The 8,744-nt window shown below is 47.9% G+C and overlaps 1 pseudogene across 1 annotated transcript in view; it reads right to left on the minus strand.

Moving 5' to 3' along the window:
• LOC108297625 overlaps positions 1-1,154 on the minus strand; it is a 31,703-nt pseudogene extending 30,549 nt beyond the window's left edge. The window contains exon 1 of the transcript XR_005198610.1: positions 850-1,154. The product of XR_005198610.1 is annotated as a zinc finger protein 737-like (transcript). The remainder of the gene's footprint in view (positions 1-849) is intronic.
• Between the last annotated feature and the right edge of the window lie 7,590 nt (positions 1,155-8,744).

Here is an 8,744-nt window from a genome sequence, read left to right on the forward strand (position 1 = left end):
AAAAAAAAAAAAAAAAAAAGAAAGAAGTAAAACAACTTGTTACTGCCTCAAACTTGCTCTGCAACCTGTAACCATCGTTCCTGTTCAGCCTTACAAAAACTTCCCCCTGGACATTGGGTTTCTCAAAACCCCCACCCCTGTAACTACGTAATCCATTGCACCGTCCTTTTTGACTGCAACCGATACTCCCCACCCTTATGATCATGCCTGTTTGTAATAAATGACCCTACCCTTGTGATCATGCATCCTGTGATGCCGATCCCCTCCCCAAGATAAATTTCCAACCCCTACTCTTGTAATCATGCATTTTGTGATGTCCTCCCCCACCCCAAGAGAGATTTCCACCTTTAGCTGAGCATTTGCCCCAACCTATATAACCAATTCCCTCTCCTACCCCCTTTGCCTACCCGTTTCTTGGACTTGGCCCCCTTGCACCCAAGCGCAAAATAAACGACCTTGTTGCCCCCACAAAGCCTGCCTGGTGGTCTCTTTACGTGAGCGACACGTGTGACAAAACCCGCAACTCGAGTCAGGATTTTCCCTTGACGACCCTTTGGTCGTCCCTGCACAATCTAGGAGAGACCTGGCGCTGAGGGTGCAGAGCTGCCCGGAGAGGGCCTCAGGCCAGGGCACAGTTACTACACAGGCAAGAGACAGAACGCCCTGGCCAGCTGTCAGTGCAGCTGCCGTCTTATAGCTGAAGGGACTGAGGCCCAGTTGGGCAAAGAGAACTGAGGCGCACTTTGTGGGGCTGACTGCGGGGAGGCCTGAGTCCTGCCACAGCCACTTCCCGCCGGTTCCAACTAGCCCATTCCCGCTCTCTTGGGATATCGGACCCGGTACTCTCACCATTTCTAGGCTTCCGGGAGGTCCTGGCGTTTTAGCTGTGGTTCTCCCAATACCTGCAGGTCACAGGGCCATAGAACTGGGCCTCCTGGAACAGAGGACACAGAGCGTGGAAGACGAGACCCGGAGCTCCCGCCGCAGCCAGAGACAAAGGCCCCGCCAAACCCGGAAGCCGCCGTGTCCGCTCCAGCTGCATGTCTGATTGGAAGGTTTCCAGCCCGGCGTCCCTGATTGGAAGACGTTTAAAGCCCCGCCCCTTCAGGCCCTGAATGACAGGTGATGTGTTTGGACGTCGGACTGAAAGAAGAGGCAGTAACAGCCTCAGCTGCAGCGTTTTCATGGAGCGCTTCCTCCCTGAGCGGAGCCAGGCCCACCCCAGATGGTATTTGCATTTAACCTTGTGCATAAGGTCTCATGCGTTTATACATAATACATTATATGGCCGGGCACGGTGTGTCATGCCTGTAGTCCCAGCTACTTGGGAGGCTGAGGCAGGAGAATCGCTTGAATCTGGGATGTGGAGGTTGCAGTGAGTCAAGATAGCACCTCTGCACTCCAGCTGGGTGACAGAGTGAGACTCTGTCTCAAAAAAACAAAACAAAACAAAAAAATAAAAGAAAAAAAATTATATGATATTCACAAACAAAAATAGTAACAATTATTTTAAAATTTCAGCTTTTATGACCTTCCTGGCTTCTTTTTTTTCATCAGGCTGAGATTTGAAGGAGGCACTCTTCTGAAATACAATGTGAGCCAAATGTGAATTTTAAATTTTCTTTTCTTTTTTTTTTTTTTAAGATGGGGTTTCACCATGATGGCCAGGCTGGTCTTGAACTCCTGACCTCAGGTGATCCACCCACCTCGGCCTCCCAAAGTGCTAGGATTACAGGTGTGAGTCACTGTGCCCAGCAAATTTTAAATTTTCTAGTAGTCAAACTTTAAAAAGAAAGAAGAGCGAGACTCCCTCTCAAAAACAAAAATTTTAAAAAATTTAAAAATTAAAATTGAAAGAAGAAACAGGTCAAACTGATTGTAACAATTTAAGTAACCCAATATATCCAAAATATTATATGAGCAATGTGTAATTATTAATATAGCATGTATATATTTGGAACTATATCTTTGAAACTAAGTCTGTATTTTGCCTTTCTAGCACATCACAGTGTAGCCCCAGCCACATTCCAGGCACTCAGAAGTCACACATGACCAGTAGCTGCCACACTGAAGTGGGGCAGTGAAGGGGCTGAAGAAATTTATTCTGCCAGTGTGAAGGAAGGGCCTCTTCCTAATGACGTCTCCCTTCAGTTTTGAGGATGGAAAAGATAGTGGCCAAAGAAAGAGCAGAGGGCAGCGGGAATAAAATAATCACACGTAGACAACTGCTGGCCACCTGTGGCCCACCTTCCTTCCAGAGATCAGACAGTGAACAAAAGACGATAGGGCCAAAGGAGATGAAAACTCTAAGTCTTCACATCTGTACACACTCTTGACCAACAATGTTTATATATGGAGAAAATAGATTAAATACAAACATATTTTGCTATTTGGTCTCAAACATAATCATCAGGCCTCCCAGATTCAAGCGATTCTTGTGCCTCAGCCTCCAGAGTAGCTGGGATTACAGGTATGTAGCACCATGCTCAGCTAATTTTTTTTTTGTTGTATTTTTAATAGAGTTGGGGTTTTGCCATGTATGCCAGGCTGTTCTTGAACTCCTGGCCTCAAGTGACCCACCTACCTCAGGCTCCCAAACTGCTGTAATTACAGTCATAAGCCACTGTGCCTGGCTATGATATATTTTTACATTTGTGGTTTAGACGTGTTTTTCTTTGCCCAGCCCCTGCCAAAATGTGGGATGATGACATACTCCTGGACCTAGCACCTAGGTAATTCTGACACTTGTATTTTGCATAGGTCCCACATATTTTGAGTACTGTGACATATCACTAGACCAAACACCTGGAAGATGGGAGGTACCTGTCTATGCCCTGTAAACAGGGCGTGAGCCTACCATTCTCAGGAGCCTCATGACATCTCTCTGCATTCGTCACCTAGGAGATGTGACTCTCCTCTGCTGCCTGCATGCTGCCCACAGGAAAGATTGTGGTATAACATTTGGCTCAGCAGCAGGGTGATGTGTTTTCTTTTCCTGGATCTTGCTCACAGGGAGCATTGTGGCATGTCACTGGGCACAGCACTCATGTTCTGGGTGGTTCCCTGGCCAAGAACCCAGGTGAGGGGACTCTTCTTTCTGGTTTCTGCTATGAAAAAAGATTGCGACATATCTCTGGTCTAGCACCAAAATGATGTAACTGTCTTGCTCACTCTCTATGCACAGGTGGGACTGTAAAGTATATTTTTGTTCAGCTCATAGGTGAGATAATAACTCTCATACCTCAAATCAACAAAATGTGCGGGCAGGACAGTCACATCACCTGAGTACTCAGCCAGTGATATGTTACAATTTCCTTCTAAAAGCAGGGTACAGTCGGCATAGTCATATCACCTAGTTTCTGGAACCAGCAATATCTCACAGTGCTTTCTGGGGGGCAATGCCCAGGCTGGAGAGACACATGACCCAGTTGTTGGACCCAGAGTTATGTCACAATCTTCCCTGAAGGCAGGGTGCAGGCAGAGGAGAGACATATCCCCCGGGTGATAGATGCAGGGAAATACCAAAAAGCCCTCTGTAAGCAGGTCCAAGGCAAAAGTCTCTCATCTCTTAGGTTTTGGACCCAGCAATATGTCACAATAACAAAATTATGCAAGGCCCAAGTAAAAGAAGAGAATTACATCATTATGTGCTTGGTCCCGTGATAAGTCAGTATCCTTCTTTTTGTCAGGACCCAGAAGGAAGGCATGAGTCACATCACCTAGGTAACTAACATGACGTGATAATGCCCCAGTGGGCAGGGCCCATACAGGAGACTCACATGACCTAGACATTGCACCCAGCCATGCCACAATAGCAATGTATGTACAGCCCAGGGAGGAGAGGGACATCACATAACCTGGGCCCATTGACACATCACAATTTTTTATTGGACAGAACCCAAGCAGCAGAAAAGAGTCATATCTCTTAGTTGCTGGGTCTGACAACATATAACAATACACCCTGAGGAGATCAGGCAAGAGAGTCACATTACTTAGGTGATGGGTTCAGATATGTTATAATGCCCCCAGGTGAGCAGGGCTAAGGAGCAAGAGAAAAGTCACATAAACTAGAGCCCGGGCCAAGCTATATGTCGCAATCACTCCAGTGGGGAGCACCGAGGTATGAGAGGAGAGTCACATCACACAGGAGCTGGACCAAGCAATATGTAGCAATCTCCACTTTGAACAAGTCTGAAAATAAGAAGGGTCACATCAACTAGGTGATGAACCCAGAAACATGTCAAAATCATTCCTATGAGGAACATCAGGTAGAAAAATTACATCATGAGTGCTGCGCTTAGTGATAAGTCATTATCCCTTCTGTGGGCATGGTCCAGGCAGAAGGAAAAAGTCACATTGTCTCGGTGCTGGGCCCAAAGTTATGTCACAATATCTTCCATGGAGAAAGCCTAGGCAAGACAGAAGAGACACATCAAATAGTTGATGGGCCCAGAGGTATATCACAATGCCCTTGTGAACGGGGTCCAGGCAGAAGACACAGCAACCTGCTGTTGGGACCAGCAATATGTCTCAATGCTTTTTGAGCACAGGGCCAAGGCAAAAGAGCAACATCACCTTGGTGTTGGGCTCAGTGATATGTCACAATGCTCCCCATGGGCAAAACCTAGAAATAAGAGAAGACTCACATCGGCTAGGGGCTGGGGCTAGCAGTCTCTTTCAATACCCCCCTGTAAGCAGAAAACAGGCAGGAAAAGAGAGTTAGGTCACCTGTGTGATGGGCACAGAGATGTGTCACAATCCTTTCTGTAGATAGGACCTAGGCAAGAGAGTTACGTTAGACCCAGCAATATGTCACAGTGGTCCATGTGGGCAAGGCACAGGCAGGAGAGTCACATAACCTGGTTATGGTTCCCCTATGTTAGGTGCAGTAATATGTCACAGTGCTCCCTGTGAGGAGCGCCAAGGCAGGAATAAATTTACATCACCTAGATCCTGGGTTCAGTGATGTGTCACAATCCAGTCTGTGGACTGAGCCCACGCAGGAGAGTCAAAAAACTCAGGTGCCGGACAGAGGCGTATGTCACGATCACAGCTACAGGAAGGTCCATAAATGAGATTAACCATCCTGCACATGTTGAGGTTCCAGGTATGAGAATTAACATCTCCTTTATGTTGGATCTATGTTCTGGAGTCGCAGTCTCAACCATGGACTTGATCTGTGCATAAGACCTTCAACCCGTCCTCTAGACTATGTGTTCTTAGTGGACTCACAGTCTCTCAAGTCTCAGGTATGCTCAATCTTGGTCTGAGAGTCACCAGCCTACCTGTAGACTTGATTCAAGAATGAAAGTCAATTTTTGGCCGGGTGTGGTGGCTCATGCCTGTAATCCCACCACTTTGGGAGGCCAAGGCGGGTGGATCACCAGGTCAGGAGTTCAAGACCAGCCTCACCAACAAGGTGAAACCCCGTCTTTAAAAAAAAAAAAATAAATAAATAAATAAATAAAAATAAAAAAGGTCAATTTTTCAACTTTTGAAACATTATTATTATTATTATTATTATTATTATTTTGAGATGAGGTTTAGCTCTTGTTCAGGCTGGAGTACAATGGCATGATTTTAGCTTACCACTACCTCAGCCTCCTGGGTTCAAGCAGTTCTCGTGCCTCAGCCTTCTGAGTAGTTGGGATTACAGGTGTGTGCCACCATGACCAGCTGATTTTGTATTTTTAGTAGAGATGGGGTTTCTCCATGTTGGTCAGGCTGGTCTTAAACTCCCGGCCTCAGGTGATCTGCCTGCCTCAGCCTCCCAGAGTGCTGCAGTTACAGGTGTGAGCCACCATGCTGGCCTTTTTTGTTGGTTTTGAGATTCCGAATCTCAACAGCGGGCTGCGGAAGGATGATAATCATTATTGCCAGCTGGGTCTGCATATAAGTGTCACACTCTCACCTATGTGTTGAGATGTGTTAGGACATTTTCTGTCCTACTTGAGGGCTTTATACTGTATGCATAAGATTTGCAATCTAGTCTGAGACCTTTATGCTGGTATGGACCCATGATCATACCTCAGGTACGAGAGTAAACATGTCTCCAGTTGGCTGAATCTAGATAAGAGAGTTCTATCTGCTATGAGCTGATTTAGAAATGTTTTACCACTTCAACTCTGGCTGGATATTCACATATGACAGTCACAATTTCAACTGTGGACTGTATTCAGTTATGAGATTAAGAACCTCCGCAGCGAGCTCTGTGTGGGTGGGTTCCAATCCTAAGGGTTGCTGTGTTATGCATGTGAGAAACACACCTCACCTGTGTGCTAGGGTCTATGATGACACTGTCTGTACCATCCAAGAGCTTTACACAGTACGCAAGTGAATGCCAATTCTGTATGGTCTTTATGAAGAGAAGACCCAGAAACTTATGTGGTTGCCAAACCTTGCAAAGAGACACAGAATCTCTGCTATTGGCTGGTTAAATGTATGATAGTCATTTTTTTTTCTTTTTGAGATGGAGCCTTGCTCTGTCTAAGGTTTATTGCCGAGGTAAAATGAGGAAACTGAGGCAGGTATAAGAAAATGAGAAGCCAATTTATTTAACCCCCGGGCGACGTTCTACGGTTCAGGAAAGGGGCCAGAGAAGTCGCGACCCGCTGGGCGGGGCTTTATAGGGAGTGGAGGCAATTGATTGGCTATTGGGGAAACAAAGCGAAGGCAGTTTCATTGGCTATAGGGAAAGAGGACGTGCACGGGCGAGCTGTCATTGGTAGGCGGGCGGGACTTTGGGTAACCGGGCCGGCCGGGGCGTATGGGGCCGACTGCTGTTGGACAGGGTTTAGTGGGGCTTCTTTAAATTTTTTTGGCGGGGTTTTCCAGCGGCGGGCTGGGAATTGAGTGCATAGTTTGGTGCTGAGTGTGGGCTTGGGTATGGTATGCAGAGGCGGGTGCGGGGAAGCCATGTGGCGAGGCCACATAATGAGCTTGGGGTGATGACGGAGTTATCAGGAGCGGAGAGGGGTGGGTGTGTCCACTTAGCTCCCGCGAGGCAACCAGCCTTACAGTTTGCTCAGAGTGGCCTGCAGTGGCGCGATCTCGGCTCAGCTCAGGGAGGAGTCTGTCCCTGAAAAGGCTGCTGCTTAGGCTGTCATTCAGTCTTCATTCAGCCCAGCATCTGATCACATCTCCTGTCATTCAGGGCCTGAAGGGGCAGGGCCTTCAACGTTATCCAATCAAGGACGCTGAACTGGAAACCGTCCAATCAGACACGCAGCTGGAGCAGGACAGGGCGGCTTCCGGGTTTAGCGGGGCTTTTGTCTCTAGCAGCCGTGGTAGCTGAACGTCTCGTCTTTCCTGCCCTGTGTCCTCTGCTTGTAGAGGTCCAGCCTCTGTGACATTGTGACCTGCAGGTATTGGGAGATCCACAGCTATGACGCCAGGACTCCTTGGAAGCCTAGAAATGGTGAGAGAGCCGGGTCCGATCCCGAGAGAGAGAGGAAGGGTCTGGTTGGAACCGGTGGGAAGTGGCTGTGGCGGGACTCAGGCCTCTCCAAAGAGGGCTCCGCCATGTGTGTCCGGAGTTCTCTCCTAACTTGGCCTCAGTCCCCTTCAGCCATAAGATGGCAGCTGCGCTGGCAGCCGGCCCCGGGCTTCCTGTCTCTTCCCTGCGCAGTGACTGTGCCCTTGCCTGGAGCCCTCTCTGGGCAGCTTTGCTCCCGCAGCGCCCTGTCCCAGATTGTGCAGGGACCACGGAAGGGTAGACACAGGAGAATCCTGACTCGTGTTACGGGTTAATGAATGGGAAGAGCTTTGGTCTGTGGGGTTCTGAGTCCTTCGTTTCTCCTATTAAACATGTAGAGAAGTCACCGCAAAAATATTAAAGAATTTAATCAAATAGTAATTAAAAAATTGTAGCGTACTCAGCTATGGTTTGTAGCTTGTCGTCCTGTGAGGTTGACCGAAAGGATGGAGAAGCAGACCCAGGGTCAGGTTTAGCAAGTTTATTTCAACCTGCCAGGCTGGCTGCTTCACCACAGGCAGTGATGGCAGCAGCCTGGCTTACAGACTGTGGGGTTTATATAGAAAGTTTGCAGGTGGATGGGTGGTATTCTAAGAAAAACTGCCTCTTAGTTCTTAAGTGCTAACATCCTGCTTAATTGGGTCACCATCCTGGATTCGAGAGCCTGGTGCGACCACATCCTGGAACCCAGGTGCGCCGTTTGCAAAGTGTGAGGCTGTTTTTGCTGTGAACTCGGCTTAGCAAGGGAGAACGGGGAGGGGGTCTATGGAATTGCCTTGCTGTGACCCTAACACATCCATAGAAGGGGCTTGAAGAAAAGACTTGTATAAGGTGTGATAAAGAAAACCAAATTCAATTAATTGGTTAGGTACAGTTACATAGTGTAAGGGTTACTGCCGAGTTTAAGATGAGGAAACAGGCCAGTACAAGAAAATTACATGCCAGTTTATTCAGCTCCTGGGTGAGGTTCTATGGCCCGGGGAAGGGGGTCCAGAGAAGTCGCGCAGACTTCCTGGGGCCTGGGGTTTTTATGGCTCTGAGGAAGGAGCAACAGTCGGGTGCTCTCATTGGCTCCAGAGGAGCGGGATTGGGACTGGGCGGGCTGCTACTGGTTGTCGGGTTGTCCAGTGGGTTTTCTAGTGCAAGAGCCGGTCAGGGTTGCATCAGCCCGAGCTTTTTGGTTTGGTTTCTTGTCCCTGGAGTTCACGAGGTACTCCGAATGAGGCCGCCAGCCTTGCACATAATTTCTTTTCTTTTTTTTTTTTTTTTT

This window comes from Cebus imitator, unplaced genomic scaffold, assembly GCF_001604975.1.
Source record: "Cebus imitator isolate Cc_AM_T3 unplaced genomic scaffold, Cebus_imitator-1.0 Scaffold823, whole genome shotgun sequence".
NCBI lineage: Eukaryota > Metazoa > Chordata > Mammalia > Primates > Cebidae > Cebus > Cebus imitator.